At 37.6% G+C, this 24,817-nt stretch overlaps 2 long non-coding RNA genes across 5 annotated transcripts; both read left to right on the top strand.

The window, feature by feature from the left end:
* The first annotated feature begins 625 nt into the window (after positions 1 to 625).
* LOC140144587 (uncharacterized) lies at positions 626 to 13,886 on the top strand. Of its 4 annotated transcripts, XR_011857912.1 has the most exons (9): positions 626 to 707; positions 3,442 to 3,547; positions 8,673 to 8,826; positions 9,746 to 9,799; positions 10,455 to 10,733; positions 11,134 to 11,217; positions 12,131 to 12,203; positions 12,751 to 12,998; positions 13,784 to 13,886. It is a non-coding gene; the product is annotated as an uncharacterized lncRNA (long non-coding RNA). The 4 variants fall into 4 exon arrangements; XR_011857914.1 differs by having other exon boundaries at positions 8,673 to 8,802; positions 9,746 to 10,733; XR_011857911.1 differs by having other exon boundaries at positions 9,746 to 10,733.
* Positions 13,887 to 18,324: 4,438 nt separating this feature from the next.
* On the top strand, positions 18,325 to 21,707 carry LOC140144586 (uncharacterized). The gene is made up of 3 exons (XR_011857910.1): positions 18,325 to 18,421; positions 18,982 to 19,050; positions 19,701 to 21,707. It is a non-coding gene; the product is annotated as an uncharacterized lncRNA (long non-coding RNA).
* The last annotated feature ends 3,110 nt before the right edge of the window (positions 21,708 to 24,817 follow it).

Genomic DNA, 24,817 nt, shown 5'->3' with positions numbered 1-24,817 from the left:
CAGATTTATAAAATTACTTCGAGAACTGTTAATATCAAAAATATCAATTTTTAATCATTTACCATAAAATGTGTATTACATTGCGAATTTCAAAAAATCAAAATTATTTGATATCAGAAGGACATTCTTCGTATTCATAATGCAATTCGATATGTCTGATGTGCTCTAATGTCCCACAATAAATACTGTCCAAACGTTCATACCCCATCCCTTAAAGGCCTTGGACATTGGACAAGGCTAAACTTATAATTGAAGAAAAAAACAACTTGTTTCTTTTGCGGATTGATACATAACGCCCTTTAAGCATAGTGTGACATTTATCACGTGAGGGAACAGTCTTGGCGTAATAATATTTTTCTCATCTCAACCGGGTGGAGTCATTTTTAAAGAGGTAGGTCTACATGGAAAATAATCAGAGACATCAATAATTTGTGTAAATTTAGTGGTGGCGTTGCATGTGTTTATGCCAAATGTTGGCATGCGCAGTACGTCATCGAATATAGCTGTGAAATTGAACCCCCTCTGTGACTGAATGGACTATCCCAAATGACGTGAGAACCAGTTCATGACCAGTTGAACTCACTGAATGGACTTCAAAAATTCGCGCGAATTTTCAAAGGCCATCTGATTGCGTATACAACAGGACGTGTCGGAGAGACAGGTGATAATACAAGATTAGCCAGGATAAAAACTGCTTTTATAAAACGGTAAGCTTATGATCAAATAATAGGGCAACATAAAAAAATTGTTATTGTATAATTGTTGATAATATACAATGAATTACTCACAACTTCGCTGCATTTTTTTCAATCTATTCTGTCAGTCCGTGCCACGTCACTTCTGGTTGACGATGCAACTCAAATTTGAGTGAAAACAAGTCCTTGGTTCGATTTTTTGTTGATGATTTCTGTCATTTGTGTTGTGTATATTTCGATCGCAAATAGTCAGTGGAATCAAACAAGTTTCTAAGTTTGCAGAGTGGAAGTTACTTACATGACTCGTTTTATATAATGACAAACCGACAATTATTCCATGGTCGAGTGTTGGTTTTTCCGAAATTGACGATGTTGTCACTCCAGTCTAGAGTGGCAACATTAATAGTCTCCTTCACAGCCGATTTCTGTCGTTGATTACAAACCGTGAGCCACGTGAAGCTTGGGCCCAAGACTAGAAGCTGGACCGACAGAATATTCGGAAATTGGTAATTGTTTGGGCACTCATGAATATTTGATCAGGTACCATACTATCATGATAAATCACTCAGTACCGGTAATGAACCACTGAGAGATATATAGACCCTAGTGTTAAAATTGCTTTGTCAGTGTAACTTAAGGTAGCACTATCGGATATAGATTTTTTTTCTAATTTAAATATGTAAAAGCCTATGTTCTCCTGATTACAAAACTGAAAGTTTTATTTTTATCGGACATTCGGTTCTCGAGATATGGCCTGCCAAAATGGCGCGAAACCAACAAATTGGCAACAACTTTCTTTTTATTTTCTTTATTTTTGGTATGCAGTGTTGACAGGTAATTTTCTAATTATATATGCATGAATTATGCAAAGTTAAGTTTTCAGATAGGCCCTACAATTAGAAGAGGTATGGTACTGAAACTTGGTACATGGATAGTACACATGAAATGCAACAAACCTACGATTGCGTTTGGCAAATTTCCATTTGCATAATTAATTAGGGCCCTAATCAACTTTTCTAATTAGTGGCCCTAATTAATTATGCAAATTGAAATTTGCCAAACGCAACCTGTAATTTTGTAGTACCTTGTGTGTACTACCCATGTACCATGCCTCAGTACAATAGCTCCTTAAATTCTATCTGAAAACTTTACTTTGCATAATTTATGCATATATAATTAGAAAATTACCTGGCAACTGGACTTGTCAAAAATATAGAAAATAAAAAGAAAGTTGTTGCCAATTTGTTGGTTTCGCGCCATTTTGACAGGCCATATCTTAAGAAAGACAGGCCATATCTTAAGAAAATTTTCAGTTTCGTAATCTACAAGTCAAGAGCTTTAACATATTTAAATTGAAAGAAAATCTAAATTTTTGCATTAGCCGATTTTTGAACTTGTGTGTCACTGATCCAGACACGAGCCAATCCTACCTAAAAGCGGGCAGCCTTATTTCTAATTGCATTGTATTGCATCCAGTGGCGGCACCACAGTCAGAACTCTTCCCCCATTCAGAACTCTTGACCCCATTGTTGCCCCCCCCAGTAAAAACCCAAAATGACGAAAATTTCCACTTTTTGCGGCAATTCACTTTGCCCCCCTCAATGTCCCCCAAACGAAAAAAAATTCCAGGTGCCGCCACTGATTGCATCGTAATTTCATTTGTGTCCATGATAATTATGTTTACACAACATGAACTCACGTGTTAATTCGCCGATAATATATAGGTGACTGATCAAAAGCGATCGGAATGTTACAAAAGTACAGATCGCATTCAGCTTTACATACTTCATATGAGATGATCTTTGGAAAAATACGGCATAATTTGTCATGGTGCTTGCGGAACTAAAAATCGGCGTGTCGTTCGTATTCTCCGCTGTCAGTTTCTAGTCCACTCACTACGTCCTCACAAAAGCTGTGTTGATTACGTTATGTGTTATGGCAAATTGCAATAAGTACAATGAAATAATGAGTAGGGGGCGGGCGGGTTTCTTCGTCTTATGTAACAGTATTGTTCTCCCATACCGTAGTAGATAGGACAGCACCAATACGAAAATGTCATACCGATAAATGATGTGCCTGTTTTGCCCGTTATTTAAGTTTGTGTTGCGAACTATTGCTCTACCTATGGCGCTCTAGCTGAAATACAGCAAGATAATTAGTAAATGTAAACCTGTATTTTAGCGAGAGTATCTCGAGCTAGTGTCATCATGGAAAAGGGGCTCCGTGCCCTTTTTCTTTTCCTTTACCCTCCAGATTTGCTCTTCATTTTATTTTGTCAGAGGGGCACTAATGTTTTTCAACCTCCCCATCAACATATTTCTAAAACTACAACTCATGTGCAATTGAATAGGTTTTAAAATGCTAATAACTATGTAGGCCCTATATACCCAACTAAAAACTATTTAAAAAAAGAGGCCCAACCCTGATTCTAGCTAATTTTTTTGGCATAATCGCCCAACAAGCGACTTTACTACATCTCCCATGATTATTATGTGCAGGATCCTACTACACACCAAACATGGAACCATCTATACAATTAAATCAATATTTTGGGACATTGTTTACGTTTACAATTATGTAAACAATGCTAAGCGCTCACCCAAAATGATGTTGTAAAGCGCCCTGAGTGGTTTATGAAATGAATACGGATTGTTTTAAAAATTATATTTGTAATTTTGATGTACCGGGTATCAGTACAATCTATCACTAGCCTATCCTATAACAATACACATTTTCCATCTTGCAGGTTATTGGTGAAGCAAGCATGGGATGTCAATGTTACTATGGTTACCATGATAGGCATCTGCCACCAAATTTTAAAGAATGGTTTTTACCAGGCATCTATGTACCAGGTAAGCATTGTAACGACAAGATAGTGCAATGGATTTCAGTTTACTACAATCATAGACCATACAGCTGAATCATGTCAAAGTTGTCATATTTGGCAGATGAATAGTATTTATAGTAGTGCTATTTTAATCTAGGCTATGGAGGCATTTTAACAGTATCCTCATTTTAGTAGAGAAAAGGTCATTGAACTTAATTGCACAGAGGGTCAAGTTCAAAATTACTCCGACTTGTTCAAAACTCACACCATCGTGATCCTCAGGTAATAAGGACCGGGAATAAGGATTCAGAAATCGTATACTTTCTAATTCTATGCTGTATGGTCATGGCGTTATGGGCAAAATAGTTAAAATTGTGACATCATACTTCATAGGTCCAATTTTCCCCCACATGGGCCTGGGGGGAAAAAGGAAATTTGATGAAACTGGTTTCAAATTATTTGTCTTGTTGCAAGAAACCAGAAAATGAATGGTTTTAATTATCCTGGGTACTTTCTTTTCCAGCTATTTCAGTAGAACTCAATGCCACTCAATGGGTATTGTCGATTTTGATGTGTTACTGATGTAACGTAGCCTTGATCAAGGCTTCCTCCTTACTTTTTCTCTATTCATGCTCTTCATTGGATCCATGTATAATCAGTGGTAGAAGTAGGCCTATCATATACTGGACTCTGTAAAATTTTTAGTCAGGTCAGATTTTTGTGTTAGGATGGTGCTGGCAACATGAACTAGGGAGGAAGTATACCTTGTGGGGTGGGCGTGGTGGGCATTTTGCTAAAACACTACCCCTGCAGTGCACATTATGCCTGGAGTAAAGTAAGATAAGAAAGTCCACTATCTGGCCTCAACAATTCAAATGTCAAATAAATTTTTACAAAGTTATGATGCTATAAAATAATTATTTCTAAATAATAACTTTTGAAACAAAAATTTTTGTGGCAAAGCTTCCATGAATTTTACATTCACTAACTATGGACACCAAAGGACTTGAAACAAGTCTAGATGTAACGAAACCCGGGAACGAAACATCCTACATAGCGCACAGCGCAAAGTATTATTTTTGGAGCAGCGCCCCAGGCGCGCTCCCTATTTAATTTCACCGTCCAGTGGTCCAACCTACAGACGAATGGTGGTTCTCCGTGACTCTCTTTGATCATAGAGCGTGTTTCTACAGGCGCACCGCTAAGTTACCGCTAAATGGATAACGCTATCTTACCGTTATCTTACCGTTTAACCTGCTGTTTCCACAGACAGGTTTTTGCCGTTGGCGTGTTCATACCGTTTAATCCGATATTTTAAAAGTGTATTTTGTCTTACCCTTTACGGTAGTATGGCCAAAATCTTGCATCGCAGGCCTAGAATTAATGCTAGAATGGATTGTTTAATGGTTGATTATTGCTAAATAATAATTTTTTTGTTTTATTTTGCAAATCAACAGAAAAGTTTTACATTTTACACAGTTTTTCACTATTTTGTAGCATTTACAAATTTCTGTGAGCAAACCCCGAATTCAGTGAGTTTTTCTGTTTTTCCGTATCACAGAGAAATTGTGGCTTTACATATTAGTTTGGACTTGTTATGTTGCCCAGGCTGTTATTAACGTTTTTGTCCTGTCGTCTGTCCAATTAACATGTTTATTAACAGCCATTTTGTTTGATTTTGCTCAATAATCGGCAAGTTACCGCTTAGGTCTGTTTCCACAGAAAATCTACCCGCTTCGTCAACGGTAAAACCTACTCCAACGAGGTTTCCGTTGGCGATGAAAAAGGCGTTGCAAAAGGCGTTGGAGGCTGTTTCCACAGGAGTGATTAACGGTTCCATACCGTTTCCAAAACGGTATTTGGCTCTGTAGAAACACGCTCATAGATAGTGCTTTGATACACTATTGAACAAACACGCGATAAATGAGCTTAAAATGAAACCTAAAATGCACTGTAGTCTCATCCCCACTCTGTATTTGCCACTATTAGAAACAGCACGACATAAACCGACTGATAAGGAGACTGTATAATCTCTGTGACAACATTTTTGCGACACCCTTTAGTGAATGTAATAACTTCAGGGTGGTGTTGAGTGGTCTGTATCATGATGTGATGGTTTACTCAAGCAAACGACATTTAATAGCTTCGACATTCGGGGCATGCTGTGTATAGCATACTTGGGTCAATAAGCCAAATCGGCATTGGAAGTTTGCAATGCATTATATGACAGTTTTTGCAGTTTTGGGACACTTTGTCCTCAGAAAATTCAGAAATATTGAGTTTTTGTACGTTTAAAATATAATCTAAAATGTTTTACAATAATTAAAACAAATATAAAAAATATTAGTATTTTATAAATTAATTACCGGTATTTAGTATTTTTAATGATCAACATTATGACAATAATAAGAAAATTAATAATAATTACGTCAATTTTTCCGATATGTCAGAGGTCAAAGTGTCCCAAAACTGCTCTCAAAAACCGGAAGTTAGAATGGCGATTGGGCTTATTAAGATAAAATTCGTTACAGAGAAGATGTGTTGCATGCAATATGATTCATCTGTCTTTCACATGATTATGGCTAGGGTGATGTAGGCCTATATGTTGAATTGCACCACAACTAAGGCCTACTATTGCTTAGCCATATTGCTAAAAGGGAACACTAAGTGTGTTTTGTCTATTAAACATGGCAAGAAAGTCTTGGTGAAAACTATGCGTCTTTCTGAATGATTTCAAGGATCCAAGATATGAATACTAGGCCTATATACGGTTTGACTACCAGAAAAAATCATGAAATCCTTTATCCAAATAAATTATAGTAGTTAGCTTGTACTGTCGTTCGAAATATTGACATTTGATCCTGATGTGACAAAAAAATAGCAAAGATTGTTTAAACACATATAAATGCATAGGCCTACAGTTCACTTGTACTGGTCATTTAAACATGACATTTGCCGTGATAAACTTAAGTGTAGCACAAACATAGTAATTTTCAAGACGAATAAAACATGATGAATGATGATATCACACAAAACTACACAATTCAGTGGTTTCATGCAACAAAGATTACTCGAAATTTGTTCCCCATATAGCCAAATGATGAACTTTGTCGCTGCTCATCCCTGATTCTGATTTATCATGAAAAGACCAATAATTTGGGACCATTTTTAGCAAAGAGCATTTTGTTCCCTGTGGTGCCAAAATTAAACCTAGGCCTATGATGTTACATTTTTGCTCGTAACTCCATAACTGTACATCGTAGATAGGTCAAGTTATATATACTTTTTCTGAATCCTTATGACTAGAGGAACACATTACTTTTATTTTCGACCAAGTCCGAGCAGTTTTGAACATGACCTCTGTAAAGTTCAGTGACCTTTTCCCACCAAATGAGGGTGCTGTTGAAAAGCGCTATAGGACTGTTAAGTACTCTATCTCTTCCAAATATAAAATGATTTGCACAATTGTTATGGGAATTCATTTATTGGACTAAGAGGTTTATAAATGATTCTATTTTGTGATCAATTTTATATTAAGTTCCTTAGAAAGTTGGTAAATGTGTGTCAGACAGTGGTGTAACCAGATCTGTCCTGGGGGGGGGGGGGGTAAGATTTAAACATTTCTGATCGAAAGTTGAAGAATTGATGTGCAAGCCTAATTTTTTGCCTATCTTTTCGCAATTTTTTGCTTTCCTAAAACCAGTGCGGGGCGGGGGGAAAGCTGCCCCAGCCCCGCACTAGCACTGCAGTGCACTGGTGTCAGAGATGTGTCAAAGCAAAGTGTTATTGTCACTGCATTAATAAAGGGAAGGAAACAGGACAGGTGTTCGAGGAGGAAATTTATCACTGACAATGATATATATGATATTCACACCACTCTTCGTCATACATAAATTCTCCCAGCCACATTTCCCTAACATATATATGAATTTTTTTAAAGGATAACATTTAGTTTGGCAGAGGTGGGGCTTGAACTCACTCCGCACCGCTATCCCCGGGCCGCTATCGTGAATTCTAAATGAGCCTAGCGCCTTAGACCGCTCGGCCACATGACTTGTTGGTATCCATCTTGAAACTTTTTGGAACATATAATCGCATCTTCAACATAGGCTTACCACGTGACAAGCAAAGACAGAAAATGTACCATATTTTGGTATTTTATTTGCTTAAAAACATTAATGTGTATTAATTGTGCTCAATTGTTGATTACTGTGTGTTCTACATACACAAATCCGACAATAAATGGGCCTCTCATACATGCACAATACATTAAATCGATTTTGACTTGCCGGGCTAGCTGCACGTGCTACTCCTATACCGTAAAGTGCTTCTGTTGAAAGCTAAATTATTCCAGGCGCCATTATGGAGCAAATAAATTACAGATCCAAGCATATAAAAACAAGTATTATTGTAAGACCAATCTATTGTATTGGTATATATACGTCTGGTTAGTTAAAGTTAAGCTTTCATCAAAAACCCTATGTATGCTTGTAGACGAGGTTTTACGGTATTGTATATACATATGTGTGTCAATATATGGAGCCTACCATTTTCGTGTATACACAGTCTGGATTTTTTCAATTAATAGTGGAAGTCCACGTAGGTCCCCAAAGTTTCTTTCAGATGTTAAAATTCCCATAAAGACGAAACAGCAATCTTTAGTTGGGACCTACGTAAAATTTTTACCATCAATCCACTGTTCATTTCCACTAAATATATTTTGGTGTGTATAAAATTGAAATAAAATTCTCTGCTTTCTAAACCACATAAACTGTATCACCATTGGGTATCACGAATCGTCATATATGATGTACAGTTAATATTCAAATATTTTTTTATACATATATGATGCTTCAGTTTTTACACCAAAGATATTAATTGAAAACCCTCCCACTCGGCTATTTTAAAAAGGTAATCAGGCTTACTCAGCATGTGCAAGAAAATAACAGATTTTTTCTTATAGCAGCATTTTAGAAATACCTGGCGAACCGCGTCACTGCTGTATATTTAACTTTCATAATGACTCTATGAGGATGTGGTATTTTAGAATTGCAAAAGGTGCTTGGTTTGGACAAAGTTGATTTCGACTTAGATTGATCTTATAGTATTTTCTTGTTCAAAACTAATCCTTTCAATATTTAACATTTCAGACGATCAATGCATGCAGATGAATATATCAGTTATGGAATGGATGACAATGGTACTATATGACAGGTGGGAACAATGGTGAAGGATTCTAAGTATGTAAACACATGAATGGCACAGAAAGTTGCTTTAAATGTAAGCACATTTTACTAGCATTTGGTAAGTAATTGATTTACTGTTTTGCAGTCAAAATCTAGAAATAGAAATTCTTGAATAGCTTTTACTTATGTTCTGTTTCATTGTCATGTCTTTCCTCCTTCCTAACTCCTTTCCTTACTGATTCTATGTGTCTTGTATGTCTCTGACCGCTCTTGCAGAAATAAATTCCTGTCCGACCTATTGTACTGTACAATTGCAACCAATTGTACAGTACAAATTGCTATTGTATATCACCAAGACAGTACTGTCGGCGACCGGTGCCCATTTTGTCTGTCTATTGTCTTTGTCTTTGTCCGTCTGTCTTCTTTTTCTTTTGTGTTTGTCTGTACTGTCTATCTGTATGTTTGTCTGTCTTGTCTTGTTTGTGCACTTTGTGGTCTTTGTCTGTCTATGTCTGTCTTATGTTTTTTGTTTCATGTTTTATGTCATGTTTTTATGTATGTATTCCGGTCCGACCAATTGTACTGTACAATTGCTACTGTATATCACCAAGACAGTACTGTCGGCGATCGGTGCCCCCTTCCCCATCTTGGGTATCTACCTATCCCAGGGTAGCTCCCCAAGATCTAGCCGGCTGGCTCGTCTCGGGGTGGCTCCCCGAGATCGAGATCGAGCCGGCTTCCTCCCAGCTTTCTTGTCTCAGAGTGGCTCTCCGAGATCAAGTTGGCTTCGTTCCTCAAGATTCGCACGTCTCGGAGTGGCTCCCGAGATCGTGCCAGTCTTTGTCTGTTTTATGTCAATGTTTTTTGTTTCATGTTTTATGTCTTGTTTTTATGTATGTTTGTTATGTCTTGTTTTGTTCATGTTGTGTTCAAGTGCAAGGTATAGGGAAGTGGCAGGGGGGAGAGGGTGCGCATAGCTGTATTAATTATGTACTAACATTTCTATTCTATTTTTTTGTTTTGTTTTTGTGTTTCAGATGGCTTTGTGGAGACGGGAATTGGAGTTACGACAAAGGAGGAGGCAATAAATGGTCAGTATTTTGCCTTCTGTATGTTTTTGTATGTGTTTTGTGCTGTCCCTGTGCTGAGAAGGATGATGAGGAGTGCATGGTGCAGGAGGATAAGGAGTGGAGGAGGATGAGGAAGTGAAGGAGGATGAGGAAGTGAAGGAGGATATGAGGAGTATTTTACTTGAATTGCTGAGTATGAAGCCCACTCCATGTCGACTTCCTGAGCCTTTCAGCCTGTATAATGTGTAGATAACATCCTTGCTGTTCATCATGCTTGTAAGAAATACTTAAGTGAGTAAATCTATATGTTGATCGGGAGTTCAGTGTCTGGTATCTAGTTAGGCTAGGGTTAGAGATAGGGTTAGGGCCAGGGGATAGGGTTAGATGTGGGGTTAGGGCTAGGGTTAGAGGTAGGGGAGGGTCAGGACTAGGATTAGGGCCAGGGTTGGGGTTAGGTTAGAGATACCAGCCTGCATTTTTGCATCAGTACATAGAACCTACTCATGAGAAGCATTTAGTGCAAACACGGTGAGCAGTATGGGTGTTGTCTATATGTTATGCTTGCCTGGATTGTATTTTGTTTTTCTTCAGAAAGTGGGCCCAATACTCGGTGATTGGAGCATTCTGTTCCTGTTTTCATTGCATTTTTACTGACACTTTTTTTTTTTTTCTTAAGTGATTTTATTCTGTCAGGTCATGGATTTGCTAAATCAGTGAAGCCCGGGCAGTGAAGCTTACTTACCAACTGCCTATGTATCACCAATGTCATTAAATGAGTAACAAACAGCGATGAGCTGTACAGCAAAGACCACTAATCAGGACCATTCAAGAAAAGTAGTTAGATTGGATACATACTTCAGGATGAATCACTTAACATCTACAATACCTTCAACCCAACCCACTGGACCACTGTAAGAGGTCAACTGGATTTAATGAGAGAGGACACCACTGCCAGGTAAGTACTTACAGCACTGACAAAACCCCAAATTTCATTAATTTGCTCCGACTTCATAAAAAGGAATCTTTCTTACCACTTTCTTTTTTAAAAAAAGCGCAGTGATTTTCAGTTCCCTACGCACAGGCACAATGCGTAGACGTTGATCCACAAGCCTCAGCACACTTTACAGTGTATAATTTAACCCCTAAAACTTATATTTTCCTGCAATCCATCCTTACCAATCAGGGTGCATTTTTCCACCTTTTGTTGCAATTGTGCACAAAATTGGTTGATTTTGCATCCCCTGAAATTCAATTTTCCCCATGCCCCCCCCGAAAAAATTCCCGGTGCCGCCACTGTTGACTCCTGAGCACAATTTATCACTGACCTATAACAATACCCATTTTCCTTCTTGCAGCTTATTAGTCCAGCAAGCATGGGATGGCAATGTTACCATGGTTACCGTGATAGGCATCTTCGGAATTTACAGAATAATTACCTGGTAAGCATGAATAATAAATGATAGATTTAGCGGGAGTCCAGTGTCTGATTTACAGCATTGAAACCCCAAATGAGGATGTGAATTTACCTTCTTGGATAATTTTACCCATCAAACGTGAATATTTTCCTACAATTCTTGGCTATTGTGATATGTGCTGCATTTTGACCATTACATATTCTCAGGGGCCTGTAGCCAGAATTTATTTTGGGTGGGGCCGAGTTTTTTTGACCAAGAAAGCCATAAAGAACCTATTTTTTTCGTTCGCTATGCTTGCAAATGGGCAAACTGACATTTTTTTGACTAAAAAGCACAATTTTTGTTCACTTTCTGCGCTCGCAAAGTGGACCTTTTTGGTTCTTAGTATTTGGAGAGGGGTGGCTGCCCCTCCTACACCCCTGTATATCTTTACAATTAAATCATGCGGCATTCAAATTTTGTCCATGGGGGACATCACCCTAAAAGTCCTAATAGAAGCCACCCCCCTATATTTTAATGCTTGCGCTGCCACTGATTCCAATCATAAATGGATGGTTTATTTAATACTAGGTTGCATAAAGATGTTTACGAGCTACTTTATAAAATTACAAAAACATTTCCACATCTTTTACATCAATGGCATGGGTACAATTTCACTGCACATGAATAGTTTTAATATAATTATTATTATTATTTACAGCCCCTCAACATATTTCTGAATTTCATGAGAAAGCAATGGCGCTATTTTGGAAAACTACAACTCATGTGCAATTAAATTATGTTTTAAAATGCTAATAACTATGTATTTCCTTAGCAGGTATTTTAATGTTTTAAAATTATATTTGTAGTTTTGATGTACCAGGTATTTTGTTTGACCCTCCCCTCCTCCGTACAGTCTATCACTAACCTCTAACAATACACATTTTCCATTTTGCAGGTTATTGTTGAAGCAAACATGGGATGGTTACCATGATAGGCATCGTCCACCAAATTTAACGAATGATTACCAGGTAAGCATCGCAACGACAAGAGGTTTATAAATGATTCTATTATGTGATCATTGATCAATGTTATATTAAGTTTATTAGTAAATTTGTCAGAGATGTGTCAAAGCAAAGTGTTATTGTCACTGCATTAATAAAGGGAAGGAAACCGGACAGGTGTTTTGAGGAAATTAATCACTGACAATGATATATTTAACTTTTATAATGGTTCAAAGGTGCTCGGTTTGAACAAAAAACAGTTATTACGACTTGGGGTTCTTGCAGAACTTGGATTGATAATATTTGTTCAAAATGAATCATTGAAAATAATAAGGATGATTTGACACATTTAAGAAGAAAAATACATGCAGTTTAATATATCAGTTATGGAATGGATGACAATGGTGAATGGTACTACATGTACATGACAGGAGGCGATCACTAGGGGACAATAGTGAAGGGTTCCAAGTATGTAAAAACATAAATGGCACAGAATGCTTGGTGATTGGAGCATTATGTTCTGTTTTCATTGCATTTTTACTGACACTTTTTTTAAGTGATTTTATTCTGTCAGGTCATGGTTTTGCTAAATCAGTGAAGCTTACTTACCAACTGCCTATGTATCATCAATGTCATTGAACGAGTAACAAGCAGTGACGAGCTAGGTACAGCAAAGACCACTAACCAAGATCATTCAAGAAAAGTATTTGGATTGGATACATACTTCAGGATGAGCCCTCAGGACGAGCCTGCATTCAACCCAACCCACTGGGCCACTGTAAGAGGTCAGCTGGATTTAATGAGACAGGACACCACTACCAGGTAAATACTTACAGCACTGACAAACCCCCAAATTTCATTAATTTGCCCCGTCTTCATAAAAAGGTCTCTTTCTTACCACTTTCTTTTTAAAAAAAAGCGCAATGATTTATAGGCACAATTAATGCCTACGCACAGGCACAATTAATGCCTAGACGTTGATCCACAAGCATCAGCACACTTAATTTAACCCCTAAAACTTATATTTTCCTGCAATCCATCCTTACCAATCATGGCGCATTTTGCACCTTTTGTTGCAATTGTGCGCAAAATTTGCACCCTCTGAAATTCACTTTTCTCCCCCATATCCCCCCGCCCGAAAAAAAAATAGTTATTACGACTTGGGGTTTTTGCAGAACTTGGATTGATAATATTTGTTCAAAATGAATCATTTTAATAAGAATTATCAGGGCCGGATTTACCTTTTGGGGGGGGGGGGGTCCTGGGCCAACTTAGGCCAAAATTTGGAGACCCCAAACGCACCGTGAGGAAGGTGTACTCAAGTGGCCAAGTTTTTAGATTTTACTAGGAAATTTGCGCGCGAAAATATTTAATTTTAGACTTTTAGCCAGAATTGAAGCTGATTTTGCTATATAACAGACCAGTGCACGCGAAGCACGCAAAATTTTGCAATTTTTGTAGGCTATTTTGGCCCAAACCATGGGTGTTTTTCGGCTAAAATGGAAGATGCACACTACACAGGGCAATTTTTGGGTGCTTTGGGCCCGGGCCCATCTGGCCCAATGGTAAATCCGGCCCTGAGAATGATTTGACACTTAACATTTCAGAAGATCAATGTATGCAGTTTAATATATCTGTTATGGAATGGATGGCAATGGTGAATGGTACTGACAGTTGGTGAACACTTGGGGACAATGGTGAAGGGTTCCAAGTATGGTGAAGGGTTCCAAGTATGTAAAAACATAAATGGCACAGAAAGTGGCTTTTAAATTTAAGCAAATTTTAATAGCGTTTGGTAAGTAATTGATTTGCTGTTTTGCAGTCAAAAGCTAGAAATAGAAATTCTTGAATAAGCTTTTAATTATGTGTTCATGCTTGTTCTGTTTCATTGTCATGTCTTTCCTCCTTCCTAACTCCTTCCTTCCTGATTCTATGTGTCTTGTATGTCCAGGGGCGGACTGGTGGTTTTAGGCGGCCGTGGCAAATTTATTAAGACCGGCCCTATTACTCAAATAGAGCGCAGCGAGCGTAGCGACTAGCGCATGGGGTGCAGGGGCCCGCGTAAGGGCCGCTGGGGGTGCAGGGGGCGAAGCCCCCGGACAACTAAGGGTTTTAGCTATTCTAGGGGTCAGGAAGCCCGGATTTGACAATGATTTCTGAAGCCAAATTCCATTTGTACAGACTTGAAATATTCTTTATCCATTGTCACTCACTTGCAATAATCAAGATCAAACCAACAGTTATTCAATTTATAAGTATGTTTTGACTCATTTGCACACATATAGAATTACATCGTTGCAGAACTGTGTTATCATATCGTGAGTATATATTCAATCATTAAAAGACAAATGCTAAAAATTGTTCAGGCCTACTGGGTAAAGGTTAATAGCAACTTTTTAAACTATTGCGATTTGGTAGTTCACAGCATCTAGCGAATGGTAGTGAGCTTTGGCAAAAATTGCATTGATCATTTCATAGCGAGCGTGATATTTTTGACATTGGGGTTGGAAAAATATTCTTGAAATAGCACCTTTTGGCGACATTAAGTTTATTGTACAAATGCGCGTGAAGCGCACAGACATTTTTGGCATATTGAAGCTAAACTGGTGATGATGCAGTGGAATAAATTCGCGCGAAGCGCGAAAAAATTGACACTTTTTAGGCTAAAATGACCAAATATGAGATTGATTTGGTCAGAAACTCACATAGACCTACAGGTGTCACCATGGGGGCTTGTATGGACCATCCCATTTAAAATATTGGGGGGGGGGGATTTATCCCCCATCCCCGGGATCTACGCCTATGAGTTGAAACATCAAAAGGGAAAGAAATTGGTTTGAGTATTGAACTGAGTAATGTGGCTATAAGTATTATGTAGTAATGTAATCCCTGCATTACAAGGAGCACCCCAGCCCAGAGGTTTTCGAATGATGGTCTAGCCGTGCTAGTTTTGACAGCTGATGGTGGTCCAAAGGGCCAAAGGCCGGGAGGGGGGGCACTCACTAAAAATGAGTGAAGCGATGTGCGTGCAGTGCGGCCACAACCCACATTAACCCCATTTTCAACTCCCTGTCACTCAATGACCACCTTTTTTTTTCTTACTGATTTACTGAACTCCTCACTCAATGACCCAGGCTATTTTTTCTTTTCCTGTCACAATAAGACCTCCCTTTGTAAAGAATTTTTGACAAATTTCTGGTAGTCTTTCATCGTTGTTTCTCAAAAAAAATCCCATTTTGATGACTTTTGAAAAACAATTATCAAAAATTTGTAAACTTTTATATTTAGACCCAAGTTTTGTCCCAGTCTCACTGAAAGAACCTCCTTTTGAGGCCTCCTTACTGAATGACCCCCTTGGTTATATGGCGTCGAAGCTCTCACCAAAAGACCCCTATAGCATTATTGTATAGTTTCAAACTGGTGTCCCATGTCTGCACATCCCCGTCACTTCGAAAGTCGAGTGCCTGTAGGCCTATCAGCCCCTATTTCTACAGGCCTCAGGCCCTATCACTATGCAGACAAACAGCGGGCACACTGTGTAGGCCCTTATATTACTCATCCTCCTCAATGATCCCCTCCTTTCTTCTTTTCCTTTCTTTCTCCTATGTCTGCCTTATACCAAATGCCCATACCGGCCCTAGCCTCATTCCGCAGCCACAATGAAATACCAATATTCCATTGACAGCCAGCCCAATATTTTGCTGTTGGCTTAAAATTTAAAATTTTTACTGTATTGCATCTAGAGTATTGGCCTTTTGCTGTGTTTACGGTCTAGAGAATTGATTCAAAACGCCATTTGTAGGTGATGCCGCGACGGTGTAGTGGCCGGCCTATAATAGCTTAGTAATAGGGCCTATACCTTAAGCCCTAGGGCCTATGTCTTGGGCCTTACGCCTTCGGCTCTCGGACCTATGCCTCAGGCCCTAGGGCCTATAAATACCCCTTCCCCATTCTCTCCCCTTTTCTTCTATTTTTCCTTTCTTTCTCCTCTTTTTCCTTTTCTCTCTTTCTCTTTTTTCTCCCCTTCTCCTTTCTTTTCCTTTTTCTTCCTTTTTCTCTTCTTTTTGAGCAACCGGCCCTGAGCGGCCCAGAACCAAGCGGCCCATGTGGCGATCGCCACAACGCCACAGTGGCCAGTCCGCCCCTGTGTATGTCTCTGACCGCTCTTGCAGAAATAAATTCCTGTCCGACCGATTGTACTGTACAATTGCAACCAATTGTACAGTACAAATGCTATTGTATATCACCAAGACAGTACTGTCGGCGACCGGTGCCCATTTTGTCCGTCTATTGTCTTTGTCTGTCTGTCTGTCTTCTTTTTCTTTTGTGTTTGTCTCTACTGTATATCTGTATGTTTGTCTGTCTTGTCTTGTTTGTGCACTTTGTGGTCTTTGTCTGTCTATGTCTGTTTTATGTTTTTTGTTTCATGTTCTATGTCATGTTTTTATGTATGTATTCCTGTCCGACCAATTGTACTGTACAATTGCTACTGTATATCACCAAGACAGTACTGTCGGCGATCGGTGCCCCTTCCCATCTTGGGTATCTACCTATCCCAGGGTGGTTGCCCAAGATCTAGCCGGCTGGCTCGTCTCGGTGTGGCTACCCGAGATCGAGATCGAGCCGGCTTCCTCCCAGCGCTTTCTCGTCTCAGAGTGGCTCTCCGAGATCGAGTTGGCTTCCTTCCTCAAGACTCGCACGTCTCGGAGTGGCTCCCGAGATCGTGCCAGTCTTTGTCTGTCTATATGTCTGTTTTATGTTAATGTTTTTTGTTTCATGTTTTATGTCTTGTTTTTATGTATGTTTTGTGTTTGCGTCTATTTTGTTTTGTTCATGTTGTGTTCAAGTGCAAGGTATAGGGAAGTGGCAGGGGGGGAGAGGGTGCGCATAGCTGTATTATTTTATGTACTAACATTTCTATTCTATTTTTGTTTTATTTTTGTGTTTCAGATGGCTTTGTGGAGACGGGAATTGGAGTTACGACAGAAGAGGAGGCAATAAATGGTCAGTATTTTGCTTTCTGTATGTTTTTGTATGTGTTTGTGTTGTCCCTGAGGAGAAGGATGATGAGGAGGGCGAGGAGTGCATCAGGATGAGGAAGTGAAGGAGCATTTTACTTGAATTGCTGAGTATGAAACCCACTCCATGTCGACCTCTTGAGTCCTGCATAATGCGCAGATAACATCCTTGCTGTTCATCATGCTTGTAAGAAATACTGAAGTGAGTAGATCTATATATTGATCGGGAGTTCAGTGTCTGGTATCTGGTTAGGCTAGGGTTAGAGATAGGGTTAGGGCCAGGGGCTAGGGTTAGGGCTAGGTTTAGAGGTAGGGGAGGGTTAGAACTAGGATTAGGGTTGGGGTTAGGTTAGAGATACCAGTCTGCATTTTTGCATCAGTACATAGAACCTACTCATGAGAAGCATTTCATTCAAACAAGGTGGGCAGTACGAGTGTTGTTTTCGTTTTGTGCTTGCCTGGACTGTCTTCTGTTGTCTTCAGAAAGTGGGCCAATGCTTGGTGATTGGAGCATTCTTTTCCTGTTTTCATTGCATTTTTTACTGACACCCTTTTTGTTTTCGTAAGTGATTTTATTCTGTCAGGTCATGGATTTGCTAAATCGGTGGAGTTTATTTACCAACTGCCTATGTATCATCGATGTCATTAAATGAGTAACAAACAGTGATGAGCTGTACACCAAATACCACTATAAAACCAGGACCATTCAAGAAAAGTAGTTGGATTGGCCACATACTTCAGGATGAGCCCTCAGGATGTTACCATGTTTACCATGATAGGCATCTTCGGAATTTACAGAATGATTATATCAGGTAAGCATCACCTATGATATGGAGTTCGGTGTCTGTTTCACAGCACTAAAACCTCAAATTTATGCCGAGAATTTACCCCGTCTTCAAGGATTCCTTATCACTCTCTTGGATAATTTTACCCATAAAATTTTCATGACTCCGTTACCTATTGTGATGTGCATTGTTTGTATGTATGCATGTTGTGTATGTCTTTGTTCTTGCAGAGGGTTATGTGATCAAGGTAAAATGTTCTGTGTGTTGGCACATTCTTTGTAAGAGATGCTGACATGATTTAAAAACCAGTGTATTAATATTTTTTAATTTGATTGTTGTATTTTGCAGATATCGATGCCTGGATTTGATGAGATGGTTTAGACGTTAACGATTTTTAGATGTCTTCCTATTTCGATGAATGAAGTTTAGGTCCCTGAACCATGTAAGTACAGTTAACTGGGAATGTTAAACTACGGAAATATTTTCATTAAAAAAATCAAATCCTATGTGATGTTCAGACTTCCAAATTAGTTCCTTTTTGGGCACATTTTTAAGATGTTCACCAATATGTGGACCTTAAACCAACCAAAATTGTAGCTGTATGTCACAAGGGGAAAATGGTAAATCACTCATAATCAAACAAATTACTGTTTTTTGCAGTTTAGTGAAAAATAGCTTTAACTTGCATACAATTATGCTGAATGGTGGCTGATCACAACAAATCTGGAAATTGCGGTAAATATTTTGAAATTGCATCAAATTGTAATTGATAGAATGGTGCTATTGAGTTCAATTGAATTCAATAACTGCAAATCTTTTTACCAATCACTACATCCTCTATGTACATACTTTTGAAAAATCTAAGGATATTGCAGTGAATTTGACCAAATTGCTTCAAATACTGATAAATCTGCTAATGTCCCCTTAAATCACACTAGAGTCGGCTAAGAAACAGCAACTTTGTGACCAGTAAATTAATTGTCTGTATTTTCTTTGTTATAGTATTTTCATGATCCGAGGAAGTATCCAAGGAAGTTGGTTTTGCCTCCATGTTGTAACTTGCATACAGAGGTAAGTATCATTTTAAAAGATTTCCACAGACAGTATTAATCAAAAAATTGCCACAGTAGAAATAATTTGGATCCACATAAGGGAACAAACCAAAAGTTCAATGAGGTCCTATAACTTCAAAATTCCTTTTGTTTGGAGGCCAACCCCCTCCCTTTAAACCAAGTGTGAAATGTTGACAATTAAAAACCGGAAGATCAACTTGGACTGATATTTTACAGTAAACATTAATAGGTAAATTTTCACAGGAAAATTTTCTGGACACGTGACCAATGCGTATTAATAACTAGTGGGTTCTCTCATCCAAAGTGACCACATAACTGGAATTTTACACACAAAATATGTCTTAATAAAATATTATGATTCAACAAGTGTTCATCAAGTGTTGACAAAGGTAACAACGTACACAACATCGTTGGGCAGGAAAAACCTCCAGTGTTTGTGGCCCATGAACATGTTTAAAACAAAATTGCCCACCAGTTACATAGGAGGTTTTACTTTAAGCATGTTCAGGGGCCAATGACACATGAGGTTTTTCCTGCCCAACGACGACTCACAAGTAAGTGCATTTTCTGGATCAGATACAACAAACATTGTTTAATATGAGTATAATATGTCCTGTTAGTTAATCACTTGTTTACTTTATTTTACAGTGTTTTGGTATCTGATTGTGCCTGGTCCATCTCTAGTTCAACCATGCACCCACCTGTCACAGCAAAACCTATCAAATGTTCCAAGCAAACAAAAGACTGTTTCAAACAAGAACATTGTCCCCTTGGAACACTGGAAGTACCATAATCAACATACAGAACAGGAAAGCATTTGAATAAAATAGCAGTATCCAGTCACCTTCATCAATTAGAGTAACTTGCATGATTAAATAACTTCACATGCAATAGAGTGTATGCAATAAACCAACCGGAACAAAATGGCAGCCCGGGTGGCAGCCATGCTGGAGGACAGTTCTAAGATAACTTAAGATGACAGAGGGACAGGCCTCTAGATCGATTACACAACCATTCATACCTATCACACGTTTTATTGTACTATCATGCGAATTTTCCCGTGGTACCTTATGGAGGACAGAATTTTATTTAAATGAGTGACGTCGCATTGCATACCCTCTATTCTGTGAACAATTCTGCTAAGATGAGATATATAAATAGCGGCTGCTGCTGAGGGCATGGATGCTGGTCATCCAGTACTTTTGCTGCCACTGTAATTTGAAAATTGATTGTATTTTATCTTCATGTTGTATGTGATACATGAAAAGGGAGGACTTTGTGGCAAAAAACATAAAAAAAATAAGGAAAATAGATCAATATAGCCATGATCAATTTTAGCAAATGAGGTGACATTCTAAAGCTTGCAAAATGCTTTCAAAGCAGAAATATACTGAACTCAAAATTGACCTCACCTGCGAAGTTCTGACTTTTCATGTGCGGCATCACATGTAACTTTGGTTCAAAATTACTGCAAATTTTAAATTTTTGTTCAATTTGTAAAGTGCATTTTGTTATTATGAGATATATCAAGTGTCTCTTTGAGATTATTTCTTCAGTCCAAAACTATTACAGCCTAATAATTATGCAGGCTTGTATATTTGGCATTAAAAATATATTTAATAATTTCATTGTCTAGTAGTAAATGCATTCTAATCTAATGTATGCTCAAAATCTGATTTGATGAAAGGCGACCAAGAAATATGTTCTAAAGGTTCAGCCTACCCAGATTTTGCATTTTGGGAGCTTTTGAGGATATATTTTTTTTAGCTGTATGACGTTAAAAAGCAGCTGTTTTTGGCCGATGTTGATTGATTTTGAATAAATTTTTTGAAAAGTTTCAAAATTTGTTTGAAAAACATTTTTAGGACCATTTAGCCTCTAACAGAAAAAAATCCTGGCCAAGCCGCTTGTTTGTTTCCTTAACCTGTTTTAATTGATATTGTATATATATTTTTAAGATGCACCTTCAAATGTAGTTTTAAGCACTAATATTAAGGTTTTTATTTTGTAAATGCTCTTTCCATTGTATTGTATTGTATAATTGGCAGTCAGCCTGTAGAACAGGATCTTGTTTTTGCCGCCTAATATTAAAAATGTATGTGCAATAAAGAACAATCTACCTCCATTGGTAACTAGTGACACAAGTCCAGATTTTTAAATAGATTTCTGTATAAATGTAAACTGGCCTCAAAAAGAAACTTATAATTTTTCACAAGGTCATATCTTAAAATCCTCTCCATAAAATGAACAAAAATTGCACACAGGATTACTTCAATACTCTACTCTAAACACATGTCAGTAACCAAGCAGTTGGTCAACTGACACAACAGCAAAATGCACTGACATGGAACACCTTTCTGGACCAAAATTCGCATCCCAACAGATGTCTTTTGTTGGGTTGCAGTTATTCGCCTGTGAATGTGGTCCCGGCAGCTGTTCCGTATTTACTGTTGTGTCAGTTGGACAACTGCTTGGTTACTGACATGTGTTTAGAGTAGAGTATTGAAGTAATCCTGTGTGCAATTTGTGTTCATTTTATGGAGAGGATTTTAAGATATGACCTTGTGAAAAAATATAAGTTTCTTTTTGAGGCCAGTTTACATGGTTTTTATTAATTTTTATTTTAATATTGAAATTGTTACCATTTTATGTGACCTTGGAGCTATATCGCTCGATCGCTTTCGGGGGTCAGATAGGCGAAAAAAATAGAAACAAATTCCTATCTCAAGGTCAATCCATTATCATAGTTGTATGAACATTGAACACTGCATGAAAATTACTTGCTTTTTTGTTAAATTCATTTTGCAATAAAATAAAACAGTTAAGTTTAAATTTTGTGTGTTTACTTTCCTTTGTTTTGAAAGCTCAACAAGTTTTTGAAATTAGAAAATGAAATTCACACTTGGGTAAACCCTCATTTAAAGCCATATTGTAACACTTACTGAGGAGGATGCCCTTGTGTTTTTCAAAAAAAGAATTTACACAATTGTAATGTACTTCAATAAACTAATAAACTACATTTCCTCTATTAAACAACCCTGGGGACAATGCATTTTCCAAAAGGGGTGTTTATTAAAAGGTCATTTTTACAAAAAAATGCTGGAAAAAAATATGAACTTGGGATCAATGACTTCGGTTGAACCGGTTCACTTCCAGGTTTTGTGATGTCACTTTCGACCATTACTGATCACATGTGGACAGTGTTAAGCTTGCTTACACAAATAGACATTTCGGCATTTTTTAAACGTCTTGTTTGAACAAATGGTGGGGGCGTTTAATAGAAGGGGTTGACCAATATAGGAAATATGGTAACTTGCAACAAAAATAACAAGAGGCTTTAGGTGCTGTAGTTTTGACAAAATCCCAAGATTTTGAATAAAACGTATGAAACCATACTGAAGAGAGTATATTGCCCTCTAACTAAATAATGCTATCTACTGATGATTTTGTTCTCACATTGCCCTCCAATGAAACAATGCTATCTACTGACTATAGCAATTGCCTCCCAATGAAACGATGCTATCTACTGAAGATAGCATATGCTATCTACTGAAAATAGCAATTTACTCATGAAATAATGGTATCTACTGTATACTGAAATTGCCCTCTAACTAAATAATGCTATCTACTGTAGATAGCTGAAGATACTGAAGATTTTTTTTTTATTACTGAAGCATTTTATTCTCATATATCCTTCCTCTATGAAACAATGCTAATATACTGAATATAGCATATTGCCTTCCAATGAAACAATGCTATCTATTGAATATAGGAATTTACTCGCATGAAACAATGCTATCTACTGAAGATAGCATGTTTCCCTCTAATTACAAATGCTATCTACTGAAAATTGTAATTTAAAATTAATGCTATCTACTGAACAGAGTATATTGCCCTCTAACTGAATAATGCTATAGTACAGGACACTATGGGTTTGGGATTTTCATACATTAGTAAAACTAATGTTTTTTGGCATCTTTAAGGGAAGGGGTATGAACGTTTGGACAGTATTTATTGTGGGACATTAGAGCACATCAGACATATCGAATTGCATTCTGAATACGAAGAATGTCATTCTGATATCAAATAATTTTGATTTTTGAAATTCGCAGTGTAATACACACTTTATGGCAAATCATTAAAAATTGATATTTTTGATATTTAACAGTACTCGAAGTAAACTTTATATATCTGATGATTTATACTTAACGTGTATGTAGGTGGGATGAAAAGCCGACGATCAATTGAAAATTTTGACCTTTCGTATTGAAGGTATGGATTTATTTTCCCAAAACACCCAAAAAAATTGGTCTTTTGGGAAAAAAATCCATATCTTCAATATGAAAGGTCAAAATTTTCAATTGATCGTCGGCTTTTCCTCCCAGCTACATACACTTTAAGAATATAACATTAGATTTATAAAATTTACTTCGAGGACTGTTATATATCAAAAATTAGAAAAATATCAAATTTTATAATTTGTCATAAAATTTGTATTATATTGTGATTTTCAAAAAATGAAAATTATTTGATATCAGAAAGACATGCTTCGTATTCAGAATGCATGTCTTTCTGATATCAAATAATTTTCATTTTTTGAAATTCACGATATAATATAAATTTTATGACAAATTATTAAAATTTGATATTTTTCACATTTTTGATATATATATATACTGGTGCACATGCATTCTAATAATTTGTCTATAATACCTTATACAAGCATCAGCAAGCACTATTTGTCACAAGATTTGAAAAGTAAATAGCCTATGTACACACTGAACACAATGCACATACAAGCTGTATTTAAGTACATGCCGAATTTAAGTACATGCCGAAGCTGTCAGTACAGTATAAAATGATATATATTAATTTAGGCCAAAGATTAGGAAAACAAGCAAAACTGTTCAAATAAAAACATCTGCAAATCTTGCTGCAATTTCCAAATAGTATTTCTATTACTTAAATAATTATTTTTGTTATTTCTTTTAATACAAACACATTACTGCCTATGACGACTTTATCGTATTACTTACATATCAAAATCAAGTAATAATTACAAAACTCGCCGTAAACTATCACCTCTGTGGGTGTTTGGGATATAACCGGCACGAATATTTTCTCAACACTGCGGCATGTGAAAAAGTAGGTCAATAGTCCGAGAATATAGGGCGGGTGCGGCACGCCGCACCCGCCCAAAAAGGTACTAAATCAAAACCAATACGTAGGCCTACGTTATCGTTATCGGTTGGAAATTTGAAAATAAATCTACCCATTATGGTAGGTCAAATGCAGTGGGGTGGGGGTGTGGTTGAGGTGTGGGCGAGGGGGCAACAGCTTTTGAACGGTGGAGGAGGGTCCTGGGACTCCCGGGGACTGGCCTCACGCGACAACGCAAACAGCAAATGGGCTAAAAGAACAAAAAAAAAGGCAAAATCTTAATATCATTCCATCGGGGGGACTTCTCACAGGGGTTCCGGAGCAACTCAAATCCTGGGCAATCAGATGATATTTTTTGTTATATATTGACCCTTACCAGCTCCAACTTCCCTATCGATGATAGCCATAATAAAAAAGAACCATGGTATAAAAAGCTTCCTGTTCTAAAGTAGGCTGCCCACCCCGGGCTGCCCACATAACATTGTTTAAATGTTTGCAAGATAGAAACTACTGCCCCTTAAATTTGCTAAATCATAACATAACTAACAAATCAACACTATAAAAAAATCCCCGGGAAAAAATCACTGCAGGTCATGTAAAGAGGC

Source organism: Amphiura filiformis, unplaced genomic scaffold (assembly GCF_039555335.1).
Source record: "Amphiura filiformis unplaced genomic scaffold, Afil_fr2py scaffold_64, whole genome shotgun sequence".
Classification (NCBI taxonomy): domain Eukaryota; kingdom Metazoa; phylum Echinodermata; class Ophiuroidea; order Amphilepidida; family Amphiuridae; genus Amphiura; species Amphiura filiformis.
The sequence above is the reverse complement of the archived record's forward strand: the minus strand, read 5'-3'. Positions and strand labels throughout refer to the sequence as shown.